The 18200-nt window shown below is 39.0% G+C and overlaps 1 protein-coding gene across 4 annotated transcripts in view; it reads right to left on the bottom strand.

Annotated features, from left to right (window-relative positions):
• Positions 1-18200, bottom strand: part of RNF115 (ring finger protein 115) — a 109654-nt gene that overhangs the window by 50918 nt on the left and 40536 nt on the right. The gene's annotated exons all lie outside the window — the stretch shown is intronic.

Raw genomic sequence — 18200 nt, 5'->3', positions numbered from 1 at the left:
AGCTCCTATCCACATGCCTCTGACCGCCGGTTTCCCTTCTGAAATACAAACATGAGCCAAAGGTGATCATGAACTTCTGTCCTAAGCACAATAAATAACTTCTTTTTCTTTCTTCCTTTTTTTTTTAGTGAGACAGACAGAAAGGGATACACAAACAGGAAGGGAGAGAGATGAGAAGAACAACTCATACCTGCCCCACTTTAGTTGTTCACTGATTGCTTCTCATACGTGCCTTGACCAGGGGGCTCCAGCTGAGCCAGTAATCCCTCGCTCAAGCCAGTGACCATCGCGTCATGTCTATGGTCCCACACTCAAGTCGGCGACCTGTGGCTCAAGCTAATGAGCCAGCGGTCAAGCTGGAAGAGCCTGTGCTCAAGCCGGCAACCTCGGGGTTTCAAATCTGGGTCCTTAGCGGCCCAGGTCAATGCTCTACCCACTGTGCCACCACCTGGTCAGGGACAATCAATAATTTAAATCAACATTATAAATCGGTGTTTTTTTTTATTTGTTGTTTTTTTTTTTTACAGAGACAGAGAGAGAGAGTCAGATAGGGACAGACAGGAACGGAGAGAGATGAGAAGCATCAATCATTAGTTTTTTGTTGCGACACCTTAGTTGTTCATTGATTGCTTTCTCATATATGCCTTGACCGTGGGCCTTCAGCAGACCAAGGTAACTCCTTGCTTGAGCCAGCGACCTTGTGTTTAAGCTGGTGAGCTTTGCTCAAACCAGATGAGCCTGCACTCAAGCTGGGGACTTTGGGGCCTCGAACCTGGGTCCTCCGCATCCCAGTCCGACACTCTATCCACTGCACCACCGCCTGGTCAGGCATAACTCGGTGTTTTAATGACATCCGTATTTTCACTATAAAATCGAAGATTTAAATAAAACATATGGATTTACACACTTGTAAAAACAGCATCATCACCACTAGGAGGCAGATGTCTATAAAATATTTCTCTTGATCTAGAAGCTACATCAGAAAGCCAATAGTGTCAAAGCTGTATCAAAGCAGTACGGGAATGTCTGATAATACCATTTTGTTATACAGACTTTTATCACTAAAAGGGTGATGGTTAGTGGTGGGCAAAAATGTGAGGGAGTGTGCCTGTTGGGTTTGGTCAAAGAAACACAACAAAGACTGGAATGGAAAAAATAAATTATCTCTGAAATAAGTATTTCAAGAGTTCCAAAGAACACTACTTATTTTACACTATTCAACCAAGTATATAACCCTAGTCATATCCCAGTCTTTTTGTTTTATTTTAAAATGAAACAAATTAATGGATAGATATTAAGCGGGACACAAAACTATTCAACACATGATCTTAGCTCTTAAAGTATTCACAGCCCCTCTCCCCGTCCAGACTGATCTTTTCTTCCAGAGACCCATACCAGCAATAGCCTCCTATATAAACACTCAAAAGAATGGACCAGCCTAGTTACATGTTACGCTGAGGTGATTCCAGACTCCACTGTAGTTTCAATTCAGTAACTTGTAAAATCAATTCTCAAAATTAAAATTAAACAGTTTGTTTAGGTTGGTTCATCAATAATGTTAACTTTTTCTAATTTTTTTCTATTTTATAATTTCATTCTTAATTTTCGAGATGTTTCTTCCCCTTTTAACTAAAAGATGAACAATATATAAAGTGCAATATATTCTCTATTCACTCAGATGTTACCAATCCCTACCCTTAATTCTACTCTGCTGAGAGGTTTTTTTTTTAAGACTTTTTATTGATTTTAAAGAGAGGGAGAGGGGAGGGGGGAAGGGAGGTGAAGGGAGGGGAGGAGAGGAGAGGAGAAAGGGGTGGGGAAGAAAAGAGAGGGAGAGGGAGAGGGAGAGGAGAGGGAGGGGGAGGGGGAGGAGGAGGGAGAAAGGGGTGGGGAAGGAGCAGGTAGCACCAACTAGTAGTAGCTGCTCATATGTGCCTTGACCAGGCAAGCCCAAGGTTTTTAACCAGATAGATACCTCAGCGTTCAGGTTGATGCTTTATCCACTGCACCACCATAGGTCAGGCAAGAGTTTAATTTTTTGGTGGTGAATTCCAGATCTTTTTTTCCCCAGATCTTTAAATCTATGTCTGTGTTTATATACACAGTAGTTTTCATAATATACATACACATTCATTCATTCAACAAACATTTATTGAGCATGTACTATGTCCCAAACACTTTTTTTTTAAGTGAGAGATGGAAGGCAGAGACAAACACCCACATGGCATCCAACCGGGATCCACTCGGCAAGCCCCCCTACCAGGCCATACTCTGCCTGTGTGGGCCGCTGCTCTGTTGCTCAGCAACTAAGCTATTTTAGCACCTGAGGCGAAGCCATGGAGCCATCCACAGCACCCTGGGCCAACTTTGCTTGAACCATTCAAGCCATGACTGTGGAGGAGAAGAGAAAGAGAGAGATTGTGGGGAGGGGTGGAGAAGCAAATAGTCACTTTTCCTGTGTGCCCTGACCGGAAATCAAACCCATGACTTCCACATGCCAGGCTGACACTGTACCACTGAGCCAACCAGCCAGGGCCCAATCACTTTCTGAAAACTGTTAGGATAAGCAGTGAACACAATGTTAAAAAACCAGAAACCTCTGCCCTAATGGATTTCATTTTCACGTGGAAAGAGACAGATATGCATCCCACCCTCCAAAAAAAGAAAAAGAAAAAGAAAAAAGAAAACTCTGTATGTTAGATAGGAATAAATGTTTTGGAGGTAAAAAGGTCTGCACTGACTCAGAACATATGTACTCATACAGTTCTTTCCAGCAGTAGCATAGCATGGGTGTTTTATATTTTACATACTTGTAAACATTTTTATTATTTGATACATGTAAAATAAAATAAATGCAGTATTAAGAAAATAAAACATAGCTCTGGTGGGATAACTCGATTGGTTAGAGTGCTGTCCAAAAGTATAGAGATTGCTGGTTCAATCCCCAGTCAAGGCACATACAAGAGCATATCAATGTTCCTGTCTCTCTCCCTTCCTCTCTCTAAAATCAATAAACATTAAAAAAAAAAAGTTTAAAAAAAAAAAGAACGAAAGCACAGGATGGAGGATAGATAAATGCAACCTCCATTCCTCCCACACCACATCAAAATTACAACTAAACTATAGTATATATATAGTACAATCATCTCTAAGAACCGCCTAAAATTTAGCTAAACAAACGTCCTACAACTAAGGATATAAAAAAGCTACATCAAAACTGCTAGGAGGGGCCACGATGCAAAACAGGCTGACTCCATACCCATATGTGGTGGTTAAAAATCAGGAGGGATATCTAGCTGTGAAGGAACCCCCTGCAGAGCAATGCATCCCAGCTTCACACCAGGCCCACCAGCCCAGGGATCCCGTGCCAGGAAGAGAAGTCCCCATCACTTCTGGCCGTAAAAATCAGTAGAGATTGTGGCTGAGTGAGATGGAGGGCTGCTAGAGTTCCAAGTGTTCCTCTTAAAGGGTCCTCATGAACCTCTCAGACTTAACTCACTCTGAGCTTCAGTGCTGGGGCAGCAGCTCAAAAGGCACCAGGGACATGTGGCGAAGAAGTGAACTGTCCAGCAAGGGCTGGAGGGCAGCTTTCTCCCAGACAGAATTGCAGGCAGAGGCCTTTGTTGAACACTCCCCACACAAAGCCAGCAGGTGGTTGCCATATCTGAGTCTCCCTCAACCCGGTAACACTATTCATCCTGCCCTGATAATTCTCTGAGCCTGTGGCACCCATCTGCAGGCCCACTCCAGCATTTTCCAGTGACTTCCACACAAACTGCCTGTCCTGACTCATGCTTTAGACTTTCCAAAAATCTGCTGAAGATTCACAAATCTTAAAAAGCCTCTGGCCTTGCTGTGCCCCATACATCTTGCTATGTGGTTGGTCCTAGGCACAAAACTAGCAGCAACAGGCTTGATTTGCAGCTTTGCCTCTCCCAGATACCTTCAAGCCCAGCACAAGTTAGCAACCATCTGAAGATGACGTTGTTGCTTAGCCTAATAGCCCCAGAAGGCAGAGGCAATGGATGATTTTGGCCTGCACCTCCAAGGAGGCACCAGAACTACTGCATCTAGTGGATAGCTTCATACCACGCTGAAGCACCACCAAACCACCTCCCTGAGTAACACACACAGGGACAAACAGAACACAGCAGTGAGGCTCCTACAGAGTCAACCCCCACACAGCAGATCATCCACTGTGGTCTCGGTCAGTCCTAGCAACCATTCAGCCTCCTACTGATGTGCCAACAGCAATCAAGGCTCAACTACAACAGGAGGGTGCAACAGCCTACACGGAAGGGGTGGGGTTCTCCTGGAGTGCCTACCTCAGACGAATGGAGAGGCTGCACCTCTGGGACCTATATGACACCTACTACACAAGGCCACTCACCAAGACCAGGAGATGTAGCAGCTCTACTTAATACATAGAAACAAACACGTGAGGCAGCCAAAATAAGGAGACAAAGAAGCATGTTTCAAATGAAAGAACAGAACAAAATTCCAGAAAAATAACTAAACAAAATGGAGACAAGCAATCTACTAGATGCAGAGTTCAAAGCACTGGTTATAAAGATGCTGAATGAACTTAAGGGAAGAGTAGATGAACACAGTGAGAACTTCAACAAAAAGATAGGAAACATAAAAATAGAGATAGAAAAAAAACAAAACCCAGTCAGAAATGAAGAATATACATGAACTGAAATGAAGAATACGTTACGGGGAATCAACAGCAAAGTAAATGAAGCAAAAATCAAATCAGTGATTTAAAAGATAAGGGAGCAGAAAACACCCAAACAAACAAACATAAAAGGAATCCCCCCCAAAATGAGGACAGTGTAAGGTGCCTTTGGGACCACTTCAAGCATACTAACATTTATATCATGGGGATGCTAGGATATGAAAGAGAGCAAGGAGTTGAAAACCTGCGTGAAAAATAATGATGGGGTTCTGGCCAGTTGGCTCAGCGGTAGAGCGTTGGCCCGGCGTGTGGAAGTCCCGGCCAGGGCACACAGGAGAGCACCCATCTACTTCTCCACCCTTCCCCCTCTCCTTCCTCTCTATCTCTCTCTTCCACTCCTGCAGCCAAGGCTCCACTGGAGCAAAGTTGCCTGGGCACTGAGGACGCCTCCATTGCCAATGGCTCTATGGCCTCGGCCTCAGGCACTAGAATGGCTCCACTGCAACGGAGCAATGGCCCAGATGGGCAGAGCATCGCCCCCTGGTGGGCATGCCAGATGGATCCCGGTCGGGCACATGCAGGAGTCTGTCTGACTGCCTCCCCGTTTCTGACTTTGGAAAAATATAAACAAACAAATAAATAAATAAATAATACTAACAACAGAAACCTAACCTGGTGAAGGAAAGATATACAAGTCCAGGAAGTGCAGAATCCCAAACAAGATGAGCCCGAAGGCCCACACCAAGACGCATAGTAATTAAAATGCCAACAGGTACAAAGAGCAAATTTTAAAAGTGCAAAAGCAGTTAGTTACCTACAAGGGAGAGCCCATTGATTGTCAGCTGATTTCTCAACAGAAACATTTAGGGTCAGAAGGAACTGACACAAAATATTCAAAGTGATGGAAAGCAGGGACCTACAACCAAGGTTATTCTACCCAGCAAAGCTACCATTTAGAATCAAAGGACAAATAAAGAGCTTCCTGAACAAGAAAAAGCTAAAGGAGTTTATCAGCACCAAACCAGTATTACAAGAAATGTTAAAGGCTCAAGAATAAAAAAGAAGAAAGTAGAAGAAAGAAGAAGGAAAAAGAGATAAACAAGACCTTTACATATGCTATCTATAAGAGATTCACTTCAGATAGAATGGAAACAAAAAATTAAAAAATTAAAAACTGAGGCACCTGGCCTGTGGTGGCACAGTGGAAAAAGTGTTGACCTGGAATGCTGAGGTCGCTGGTTCAAAACCCTGGGCTTGCCTGGTCAAGGCACATATGAGAGTCGATGGTTTCTGCTCCTCCCTCCCTTCTTTCTCTCTCTCTCTTCTCTAAAATGGATAAATAAAAAATTGGGGTAGCAATACTTATACAAGACAGTACAAACTTTAAAACAAAGGCTGTAACAAGAGTCAGAGAAGAATTCAGCAATTCCACTTCTGGGTATTTATCTGAAGAAATTCAAAACACTAAAAAAAAGATATATATACACCCATGTGTTCATTGCAGCATTATTTACAATAGCCAAGATACGGAAGAAACCTAAGTGTCCATAAATAAATGTGGTGCATACCTACATGCAGTGGAATATGATTCAGGCATAAAAAATAAAAATGAAATTTTGCCATCTGCATTGAATGAATGGACCTACAGCAGTGTTTTTCAACCACCAATCCACCAGAAATTTCATGTCGGTCCACAAGAGAGTTAATCACCTTGACATTGTATAAAGTTTACAGACCCAATGATCTTAGTCAAATTCACTTGAGCTCAGAGTACTTCTGCCTTAGCCATCCCCAAAATGATTCTATTTTCATCAGTCCCCAAATGTAAAAAGGTTGAAAACCACTAATCTGCCCTCCAAGGAGGCACCAGAGCTAGTGCATCTAGTGGATAGCTTCATACCACGCTGAAGTACCACCAAACCACCTCCCTGAGTAACACACACAGGGACAAACTCACAGAACACAGCAGTGAGGCTCCTACAGAGTCAACCCCCACACAGCAGATCATCCACTGTGGTCTCGGTCAGTGAAATAAGTCAGACAGAGAATAACAAATGCCAGATGATTTCATTTGTACGTGAAACCTAGAAAACAATAAATAAACAAGCAAGAGACTCCTAGAAACAGGGAACATTTTGACAGTTGCCAGATGGAAGGGATGTTGGGGAAGATGGGTGAAAAACATAGAGACTAAGAAGTACAAATTGGTATTTACAGTTTAGTCATGGAAATATAAAGTACAGCATAGGTAATATAGTTAATGATATTGTAGTAACTATGTACGGTGTCAGATAAGTACTAGATTTATTGAGGAAATCACTTTTTAAGTTATACAAATGTCTAATCACTGGGTTGTATACCTCAAACTAATATTATAATTGAAAAATAAAAATTTATTAAAAAGAAAACATATACTCATGTAAGCATCTCTTAACATACGTCAACAAAGCCACTGAAACTGTGGCCCTCTCATCCCAACCTCCAGAGTTAACCAGTGCATGCACTCAATTATTTACCATTCCCTTTTCTTTATAGTTTTATTACAAATGTATACATCCCTAAATATTATGTGCCTCATAAATAATGAAAGTACTTTACTTTATGGTTTCAAGGTTGACTTTCACACACATTTTTAAATCTTTCTTCCTCTCAATACACATGGACTGTTTCTAGTATTTTGCTTTTACAATCAACCAGGGTAAACACTCTTACATGCTTTCTGCTACAGAAATAGAATAGTTTCTGCTAGTGGTTCATACAACTTTATATGGTGTATACATCTTCAACTTTGTTTTCCAAAGTGGGTATACCAATTTATACAACCGCCAAGAAGACTATGCCAAATCATGGAGCACTGGCTATCATAAGACTTTTTTTTTTTTAAGTTTTTACCAGTCTGCTGGATGGAAAACATTATTTCACTGTGAGGTTCTCATTTGTTTTGTTCTTCTGTTTTTGGTTTATCAGAATCCATAAGAGGGTTTATTTAAAATGCATATTTTTTACCCTACTCCAGGAAGTAAATTCAATTAATCAGCAGTGAGCCTAAAAGACTCCCTTCAGCATTTTGTATATGGAAAGTCTAGTAGAAATAAACCCCCTTCGGTATTGTTTATCTGGGAAATGTTTTAATTTTTCCTTTGTACTTGAAGGATAGTTTTGCCAGGTAAGAATTTTTGGTTGGCAGTCCCCCCTCCCCCACAGCCCTTTAAGTATGTCATCCCACTGCCTTCTATCCTGCAATATTAACCCAATCTTGACGTCTTAGGACAAAAACAATTTTGCTTATGATATATTGGTGAATTCCATTTCGGTGTCTTACATGACTTTCTATATTTACATGCATGGTTGAGATGTTTGTAATTTTCCTTTGGTGTACTATCCTCATCTGGTTTTGGTATCAGGTCGTACTTGCCCCATAAAATATATGGAGAAGTATTCCTTCTCTTTCATATTAATATCCTGTAGCCCAGAAACAGAATTGCAGAATATAAGCATTTTAAATTTCACTAGACAGAGCAAACTACCCTCCAAAGAGCTATACCAATTTATACTAAGAGCTTCCATTCTCCCATACTCTTGACAACCCAGTTAAATTTTTTAAATTCTAACATACAATCTGAGGAGCAAAAAATAATATGCACACTAAAAGCAATAAAAGTTCTCAATACACCAGTGAGATAATGTACCTTTTCACTGAACTGCCAATTGTACTTCTCTATTATATCAGACTTATTTACCTTTACTTTCTAGCGACAGCTTTTATCTGTTAGAAACGACTTCTAGTCTGAAAAGTCTAGAAGAAACTACAACATAGTTTCAGTGAGAAAGTATGAGCAGCCACCTTCATGTTCTTCATCTATTTCACTTATATAAACTATAGAAAAAAATCTATTATTCCCAAAGTTCCACAACACTTGCTCACAGAAAAGATCTCTCAAAGCAATCTTATTTTCATTATAATTAAAGTAAAAAATAAATATTTGAAATGTTTAACTAGAAGAAAAATCAATCACGAAGCTCATAATATCAGTAATCTGCATTGATAATTACATAAATTATCACACTTAATATACCTAAGAATTCTGAAGGAACATGAGCTGAGAAGCAGCTTCAACATCAGCATGAGGCATTCTGTTGTTTGCAAACTGCAAATTACAGCAAATGAATATTAATAGTGAATGCATCTGTCCAAAAATAATGATGCACCTGATCAAAGAACAGAGCATAAAAAGTACAACACACCACAAAATTTATACCAAATCTGCCTGGCCAGTGGTGCAGTGGATATGTCATCAAGGTTGTAGGTTTGATTCCAGGGTCACTGGCCCAACCCTGAGGTCACGAGCTCGACCCCAAGGTTGCTGGTTCAAGCACCATGAGGGCACATATGAGAAGCAATCAATGGGTGCACAACTAAGTGGAACAATGAATTGGTTCTTCCCTCTCCCCCCACCTCCTTTCCCCTCTCTCAAAAATAACAAGAAAAATTCAAACTAAATCAACATGAAGGTAAAGAACTGCTTGAGGTCATTTGCCTCTGAGCAAACTGAGACAAGCATATGAGAAAAAAATAGCTTATACAACAAACTGGGTATTCAGGACATGACTTATGTAAGTAAAAACAAATAGAGAACACTATTATAATGTGTCAGTGCAACAGTCAAAAGCTCACAGAGAGTTTATTTGACAAGGTTTGTCTTGAAAAACTGAAAATGGTACCCTGGAGGAACAAGACAATGCCTCTGAAAATATGTGGGCTGAAATATTTACATACTTCAATATAAAAAACAGGATGGCAATATTTTCCATTTAGCAGAATTTGCTTTAAGTTAACCACGATCACATCAGCACTTCTTAAAATATATATTATGGTCTCTTGCTCAAAAAGTTAAGAGTTACCATATGACCCTGAAATTTCACTCTTAGACTCAAGAGAACTAAAAATGATGAACACACAAAAATTTGTACACAAATATTTGTACCAGCTAAAAAGCACAAACAACCCAAATGTCCATCAACAGATGAGTGGATAAACAAAATACAGTATATATCCATACACTGGGATACTGTAGAACCATAAAAAAGAATTAAGGACTAAACACATGCTAACAACATGGATGAACCTTCAAAACATGGATGAACCTTTCAAACATGGTAAGCAAAAGAAGTCAGAAAGGTAACATATTGTATGATTCCATTTATATCAAATGTTCTAAATAGGCAAATCCACAGGATGGAAATAAGTTGGTGGTGGCCTAGGGTTGTGGGAATTGGAGAGAAAAAGAAAAGACTAATTGGTACAGGGTATCTTTTAGGGATGATGAAAAATTTCTAGCATTAACAGTGGTGATGCCTGTACAACTTTATGAATATAGTAAAACTACTGAATTGTACACTTTAAGGGGTAAAGTACATATGTGAAGTATATCTCAAAAAAATATTATAGTTTACAAAGCTGTGTTGATTGAGGATGAAAAGCTTCATGAAAACATATCAAGGTATTCACCCTCAAATGATTTCTAGTGTCCTAGGAATCCCTCCCTCCGTGCCTCCGTGTACCCAAGAAACCACTGAGCATTCTGTGGTTTGCATTTTTTCTTGGAATTTATATTTTCCAGAATTTCATGTAAAAGGAATCATATTGGCATGTGCCCTTTGTATGCCTTCTTTTACTCAGCTTAATTATTTCAAGATTCACCCATATTTTTATATGTATCAATGGTTTATGCTGAGTAATATTCCACATACTTTATGTTGCTTAGTATTCCATAGTAGAGATATATCACAATTAGTTTATCCATCCACCTACTGATGACATTTGTTTCTAATTTTTGGCTATTATGAATAAAGTTGCTATAAACATTTGTCTACCTATGCATATGTGTATATGTTCTCTTAGATAAATACTTAGTGGGGTGGAATGGCTGGATCACATGGTAGATTTATTTATTTACTTACTTATTTCTTTTTTGTGGCAGAGACAGAGAAAGTGCGTCAGAGAGAGGGACAGAGAGACAGGGAGAGAGATGAGAAACATCAATTCTTCGTTGTAGTTCCTTAGTTGTTCATTGATTGCTTTCTCATATGTGCCTTGACCGGGGGACTACAGCAGACTGAGTGACCCCTGGTTCAAGCCAGCGACCTTGGTCTCAAGCTGGTGAACTTTGCTCAAACCAGATGAGCCCGCGCTCAAGCTGGCGACCTCGGGGTCTTGAACCTGGCTCCTCCATAACCCAGTCTGTCGCTCTATCCACTGTGCCACTGCCTGGTCAGGCTGCAGATTTATTTTTATCTTTTTTTATTAATGAGAGAGAGAGAGAGAGAGAGAGAGAGAGAGAGAGAGAGAAGTCTGTTATTCCGTTTATTTGTGCACTCCTTGGTTGACTCCTGTATTTACCCTGAGTGAAGATCAAACCCACAACCTTGGTATATTGGGACAATTCTCTAACCACCTGAGCTATTTTGCCAGAGTTGTATCTTTATCTTTAAAAAAAACCAATAAACAAGGCCTGAACTGTGGTGGTGCAGTGGATAAAGCGTCGACCTAGAAATGCTGAGGTTGCTGGTTCGAAACCCTGGGCTTGCCTGGTCAAGGCACATATGGGAGTTGATGCTTCCAGCTCCTCCCCCTTCTCTCTCTCTCTGTCTCTCTCTCCTCTCTAAAAATGAATAATAAAAAAAACTCCACATAACCTGTTTTCTAAATTGGTTGTATCATTTTTTCTGCTCAATGTCAGTCTTTTACATTTTAGCCATTCTAATAGTTGTGAAGTAGTACTTCACTGAGATTTTAATTTGCATTTTGCTGATGACTAATGATGTTGAACATTTTTTGGCATGCTTATTCACCATCTGTTTATCTTCTTTGGCGAAGGAGACTATTAAAATCTTTTGCCATTTTCTAAAAATGGGCTCCATTTTGAGTTCTTTATAGAGTCTGGATACATACTTTATATTAGATGATTTGAAAGTACCTTCTCCTCTTCTGTGGCTTGTTTTTTCATTCTTACAAAGAACACAAGTTTTTAATTTTGATGAAGTCCAACTTATCAATTTTTTTTCTGTTATGGATCATGATTTTGGTGTCATAGATAAGAAATCTTTGCCTAACTCAAAGTCTCAAAGGTTGTTTTCAAATTTTATATAAAGTTTTACATTTAAGTTTATACTCACCTTGAGTTAATTCTGGTATACAGTTTAAAGCAGTGCTTTTCAACAAGTTCCGAAGATATTAAAGACAACCTCAATAATATTTTCATAGATGATACTGGCTGATAAGTGGTAATCACCCTGAACATAAGTGAATTTAACTAAAATCACTGGGTCTATAATCTTCAGACAACATCAGAGCAGTTAACTCTTTTGCAGACCAGCACCAGTCTGCAAACTAGCAGTTGAAAAATACTGGTTTAAAGTATATATTTCAAAGCTCATATTTTTGTACTGTGGATATCCAGTTGTTTCAGCAAGAATTTAAAAGAATGTTTTCTTTTCAACTGTCTTTGCCCCTTTGTCAAAATCAGGTGTCCACAGTGCATGGGAGTCTGTTTCTGGACTGTCCTGTTCTTTTGATCTATCTATCTTGATGGCAATACCACAGTCTTGGTTACTGTAGCTTCATAATAAATATTAAAATCTGGTAGTATTAGCCCTGTAACTTTTTCTTCTTTTTTAAGGTTGTGTTAACTATTCTATATACTTTGCATTTTCATATGAATTTTAGAATCAACTTTCCAATTTCTACTGAAACCCTGCCTGGGATCTTGACTGGAATTATACTGACTCTATAAATGGCATCCTAACTACACTGTCTTTTGTTCCACAGGCAGAATGGATATAATTCTCCACTTATTTAAGTAATCTTAATTTCAAGTAATATTTTATAGTTCTCCATGCTCAGGTCTTATACAACTTATTTTCCCCTTTTTCTTTTTCTTTGAAGTGAGAGGAGGGGAGATCATGAGACAGATTCCCGCATGCACCCTGACCAGGATCCACCTGGCAACCCCTGCCAATGGTTGAATCAACCAAGCTATTTTAGCACCTGAGTCTGACACTCAAACCAATCAAGAGCCACTGGCTGCAGGAGGGCAAGAGGAGAGAAGGGAAAAGGGGGGGGAAGCTTCTCTTGTGTGCCCTGACTGGGAATTAAACCCAGGGCATTCATACACCAGGCTAACGCCAACGGCCAGGGCCTAATATACCTTTTTTGAAAGTTAAAGTATTTCATATTTTTATGCTATTGTAAATAATAATTTCTTTTTTGGGGTATTTTTTCAAAGTCAGAAACGGGGAGGCAGTCAGACAGACCCCGCATGCGCCCAATGGGGATCCACCCGGCACGCCCACCAGGAGGTGATGGTCTGCCCATCCCGGGCGTCGCTCTGTTGCCACCAGAGCCATTCTAGCGCCTGAGGCAGAGGCCACAGAGCCACTCTCAGCGCCCGGGCAAACTTTGCTCCAATGGAGCCTTGGCTGCGGGAGGGGAAGAGAGAGACAGAGAGGAAGGAGAGGGGAAGGGGTGGAGAAGCAGATGGGCGCTTCTCCTGTGTGCCCTGGCTGGGAATCGAACCTGGGACTCTTGCACGCCAGGCTGACGCTCTACCACTGAGCCAACCGGCCAGGGCTGTAAATAATAATTTAAAAAATTTAATTTCTCTGTTGCAACTATGTAAAAATATTTCTGTATGCTTTCTTATATTCTGCTACCTTGCTCTCAAATTCATTATTTCTAGTGGCTTTTCAATGGCTTTCTACATAAAAGATCATGTCAACTGTGAACTGACAGTTTCAGTTCTTCCTTTCCAATATGGGTGCTACTTATGTCTAAGACTGAGAAGAACAGCAAACAGGAAGGATCGTTTAAAATCTTTAGCTTCTTCTTACTATGTCCAATCATTTAAAATTGTCATCTTTGTAGGTCAAAATTGGTAGAATTTTATTTAGTCCAATTTATTTTATTTTGTTTTTGATTATTTCAAAACCATCTCCACAGGTCCCAGGAACACACACAAAAGAGAATGAATTTATATTAGAGAGTGTCTTTATGAAGGTAGAAGCAAAACAGTCCTCACAGATTACTTAGACTAACCACCTCCCAACTTCCACAGAAACTACTCCCAGGCCCCGATATAGGCTTGAATTACAAAACCCTTAAGTGAGCAGGGAAGAAACAGATGTCTCCTTTCCACCTCTGACCTCACTACTTTTCCCTACCTAAGGAGCAACGAATGCACCTGAGCAGTGAGTGGCAAGAGCCTAACCTCTGCTGAAATCACATTTCTCCCATATATGGAGTTCACGCACTAAGAAGCTGCACAAATGCAAAAGAAATGGTTGTAAATATGTGTGCTGGCTCTGCAGTCTCTATTTCTCCTGCTATACAGACTTAGAATGACTATCTGGCCACAGATCAACTGTGTTCTCCAATTCGGCTGAATAAAAACTAAATTTTTATTTCCATCTGTCTGGCTTCTATATTTTATTTCTCAATATGTTCTAGACTCAGAGGTATAAGGAAGAAGTATCAACCATCCCGTATAACCAGACATGCTTAACACAGGATAAAAGCTTAATAAATATAGTATAAACATGAAAGGATGATATCATAAAATATAATTCTTTTAAACTATGGAGAAACAAGAAAAAAGATCTAATATAATCCTAGGTAAAATTTTAAAAAGCAGAAATACAATATGGTATATTCCTACGCTTGCATCTGAAAACAGCTATAAAGCATACATGTGAGAAATGGAAAGTATTACATAAAAAACATAAAGCTAAAATAACGTAATGAGAATATGGAGGTTTTCATTTTAAAAAATCTTAATGTTGTCATAATATGTTTTAGTATCTACCTATGCCTCAGGAGAAAACCTGAATAAAAAGTATGAAGAAAGGAAGCCCTAGAATTGTGGGACTCCAGATATTTTTTAATACTGTTTTTTATTATCACTATAACGCTACATATGTACCAAAACAAAGTTTACTTAAATGCATATATACCAGACTGCTCAAAGCACCCTAACCTTCTGTGTACACTGGGTACTCTTCTAGGAAGCCATCTATCTATCTTATATTCTGCTAATTTGAAGAAGCAGCAGTCACAGCCACTTCTGCATTAAAATGATCCATTCTGGTAAACTGAGATTCTTGGATCACATATGTCTCACTAGCACCAGAACATGGTAAGAAGTTCCAAATAATCAATGAAACCCTCAAGTAACCATGGCTCAATTCCTCAGGTTATCAGGGACCTCAGGAGAGCAATGTTCCCTTTCTACAAACTGCTAGCAATATTTTTATATTCACTCTCCACTGAACCTCACACATTAACTGGATCCGGCCTCCTCCCACCTTCACTCAATCCTCACCTATGCCATCTCCCTACTTCAGAGCCACTTAAAAAAAAATCAATACTGATTCTGTTAGAAATTTTGCTTAGCCTGACCAGGCAGTGGTGCAGTGGATAGAGCATCCAACTGGGATGTGGAGGACCCAGGTTTGAAACCCCGAGGTCTCCAGCTTGAGCCCAAGGTCACTGGCTTGAGCAAGAGATCACTCAGCCTATTGTAGCCCACCCCCCTGGTCAAGGCACATATGAGAAAGCAGTCAATGAACAACTAAGGTGCAGCAATGGAAAATTGATGCTTCCCATCTCTCTCCCTTCCTGTCTGTACCTCTCTCTGTTGCAAAAAAAAAAAAAGAAAAGAAAAGAAAAAAAGAAATTTTGCTTAGAACTAAGCCTTTTCTAATATATCTTAGTATTTTAAGAAATCAGCTATTAGTAAATGCTAATGATAGAAAATGAATTTTTCATTGCACAAACAGCTCTGACTGAAGAAAAACAGAGCAAAATTAAACATAAGCCTTTGTTGAAATTACCAACTAAATTATGGGAAAGAAGACTTGGCCAGGCAACTCAATTGTTTAGTATTGACCTGGTATGCCAAGGTTGCAGGTTCAATCCCCAGTCAGAATCAACCAATGAATGAATAAATAAGTGGAATAAATCGATGTTTCTCTCCTCCCCTCCCTTTCTTTCTCTCTAAAAATATCAATCAAGCAATCAAACAAACAAAATAAAATATGGAAAGAAAAATAACTTTGGTTTCTACATATAATTTCTTTCTAAGTGTTTTTCTCGAGGGGCATGAGTATAAAACATTATAGCCTATAAACATTATCTTTTTCTTATCTCTTTGCTTAGCTAAATTCCACCTACCCTTCAAGGCTCCAGTAATTGAACAAGCCTTGTTATACCTTTCCATGAAGCAGTTTCACCTTCTCCATGAAATCTTAATGATGGCGAAAACTTATAAAGCACTTTCTATATTGCAGGCACATTAGCCTATATACCTGGCATGTATTAACTCACTCAACAATCACAACAATCCTATGAGGTATTATTTCCCCCAATTTATAGATGAGAAAACAGATGCACAAAGAGTCTGTAGTAATTTTATCCACGTTATATAGTCAGTAAATAAGTGGTAGATCTAAGATTTGAACTCAGGCAATTTGATTCCAGGTGTATTACTTGGTCATTTGACCCCTCTCCTACTGAAGACCTTCCAAAGACTGCAGCTCACCTAATCTAATCTCTCCCTACAGTGCTTGTTACATAAACTCCACAATAATATTATTATACTCTCTATACTCTTTCTTGTTTTCTTATTTGTTTCACATGTTCTTGCACTTCTTCCCCAACTAAATTACAAACTCCTCTTAGGCAAGGCAGCCATGGTATTTGCTTCTTGCTCTTACTTTCAGCAGTGCTGTTAAAGCATTCAATATAGACTACTTAGCTGATTAAAAAACCCATAAAAGCAAACAAAAAAAACCCTGGCAAGTTCTATATTATAAAGACATATATTTTTTTAAATGCAAAATATCATTTAAAAAGAAGAAAATTGAAATACTCAGGCATGATGACAACGGAGTTCTATAGACAGAAAACTGGGTATTGCTACAAACTCTAAATAACATGAAGTCACAGGCTATGACTCAGCAAAATTACTTTAACACCTGAAAAAATAGCTCATGCCATCAGCATCAGATTTAGCATTACTAAAGTTAGGAAACTGACTACATATATTTATTTTTCTTCTTAATGCATCTCTTCCTGGTGAGTCATACCTACAAAACTGATAGGCCAATGTATTTCCATTTCCTAAAAGAGAACTAACACTTGAAGAAAACTCAGATGAAATTTCTTCAACATATGTATGCATAAACTAAGCAATAACCTGTGTTATCAGGAAATAGCACATTCAAAAGAAAAAAATACTGAGGTCAGAAAGACTTCCAAGCTTGGCAAGCAGAATAAATTTTAAATAATGTTTTTCAATCCATCCAAATGAAAAAATTAAGAATTCAAAGACATGATCTGTCTTATACCCATGTACCAAGGCAGTTCAGTTAACGGTTAAGTAAATAAAAATGCCCTTAATAAAATAGGACTATTACCTAAACATTTCATCAATTTTCTTGACTATAAATCTAACAACATAAAAATCTAAGAGGCTACAGTTCTTAAGATAATTTTCAGAGGATAAGGGAGAAAAGTTTAGGATTTATAGACTTATTGAACACTGCTTTTCAAATACACTGCTAAAAGTTTTAATTTACACATATATAAATACCAAAATTTTTGCTAGCTGAGGCACTTGAACTATCCCTGGAACAGGCTAATGCAATCCTGAAACACGAAGAAATCCTGATAATGAAATTTATGGGGGTTTTTTCTTTTAGCGTCTTGTAAGCTTTCTAGAAACAAGTAAGTTCTGTAACAATAGGAGTAAAAACAAACCAGTTGTTTTTTGTAGGGTGAGCTGGTGGGCTGCAGACTCTAAATCAGCGGTTTTCAACTTTTTTACACTTGGCGACTGGTAAAAGGAGAATCAGTTTGGTGACTGCTAAAGAAGAAATCACCCTGAACATAGCAAATCTGATTAAGATCATTGGGTCAATAATCTTCATACAACATCAGGGTGGTTAACTCTTTCACAGACCGGCACAAAATTTCTGATGGACTGGAACCAATCCATGAACCAGTGGTTGAAAATCATGGCTCCAGCGCCTGACCTATGGTGGCGCAGTGGATAAAGTGTTGACCTGGAACACTGAGGTTGCTGGTTCAAAACACCGGGCTTGCCTGGTCAATGTTCATATGGGAGTTGATGCTTCCTGCTCCTCCCCATCTTCTCTCACTCTCTCTCTCTCTTTCTCCTCTCTCTATAAAAATGAATAAATGAAATCTAAAAAAAAGAAAAAGAAAATCATGGCTCTAAATCAGTGGTAGTCAACCTGGTCCCCACTGCCCACTAGTGGGCGTTCCAGCTTTCATGGTGGGTGGTAGCGGAGCAACCAAAGTATAAATAAAAAGATAGATTTAACTATAGTAAGTTGTTTTAAAAAGATTTATTCTGCCAAACTTAGTGAAAATCCGACATAAAGTACTTGGTAAATAATTATTATTATATGCTTTAACTTGCTGTAACTCTCCTTTATAAATTTT

This window comes from Saccopteryx bilineata, chromosome 2 (genome assembly GCF_036850765.1).
Source record: "Saccopteryx bilineata isolate mSacBil1 chromosome 2, mSacBil1_pri_phased_curated, whole genome shotgun sequence".
Lineage (NCBI taxonomy): Eukaryota > Metazoa > Chordata > Mammalia > Chiroptera > Emballonuridae > Saccopteryx > Saccopteryx bilineata.
Note: the sequence above shows the minus strand (reverse complement) of the source record. Positions and strands in the feature narration are given on the sequence as shown.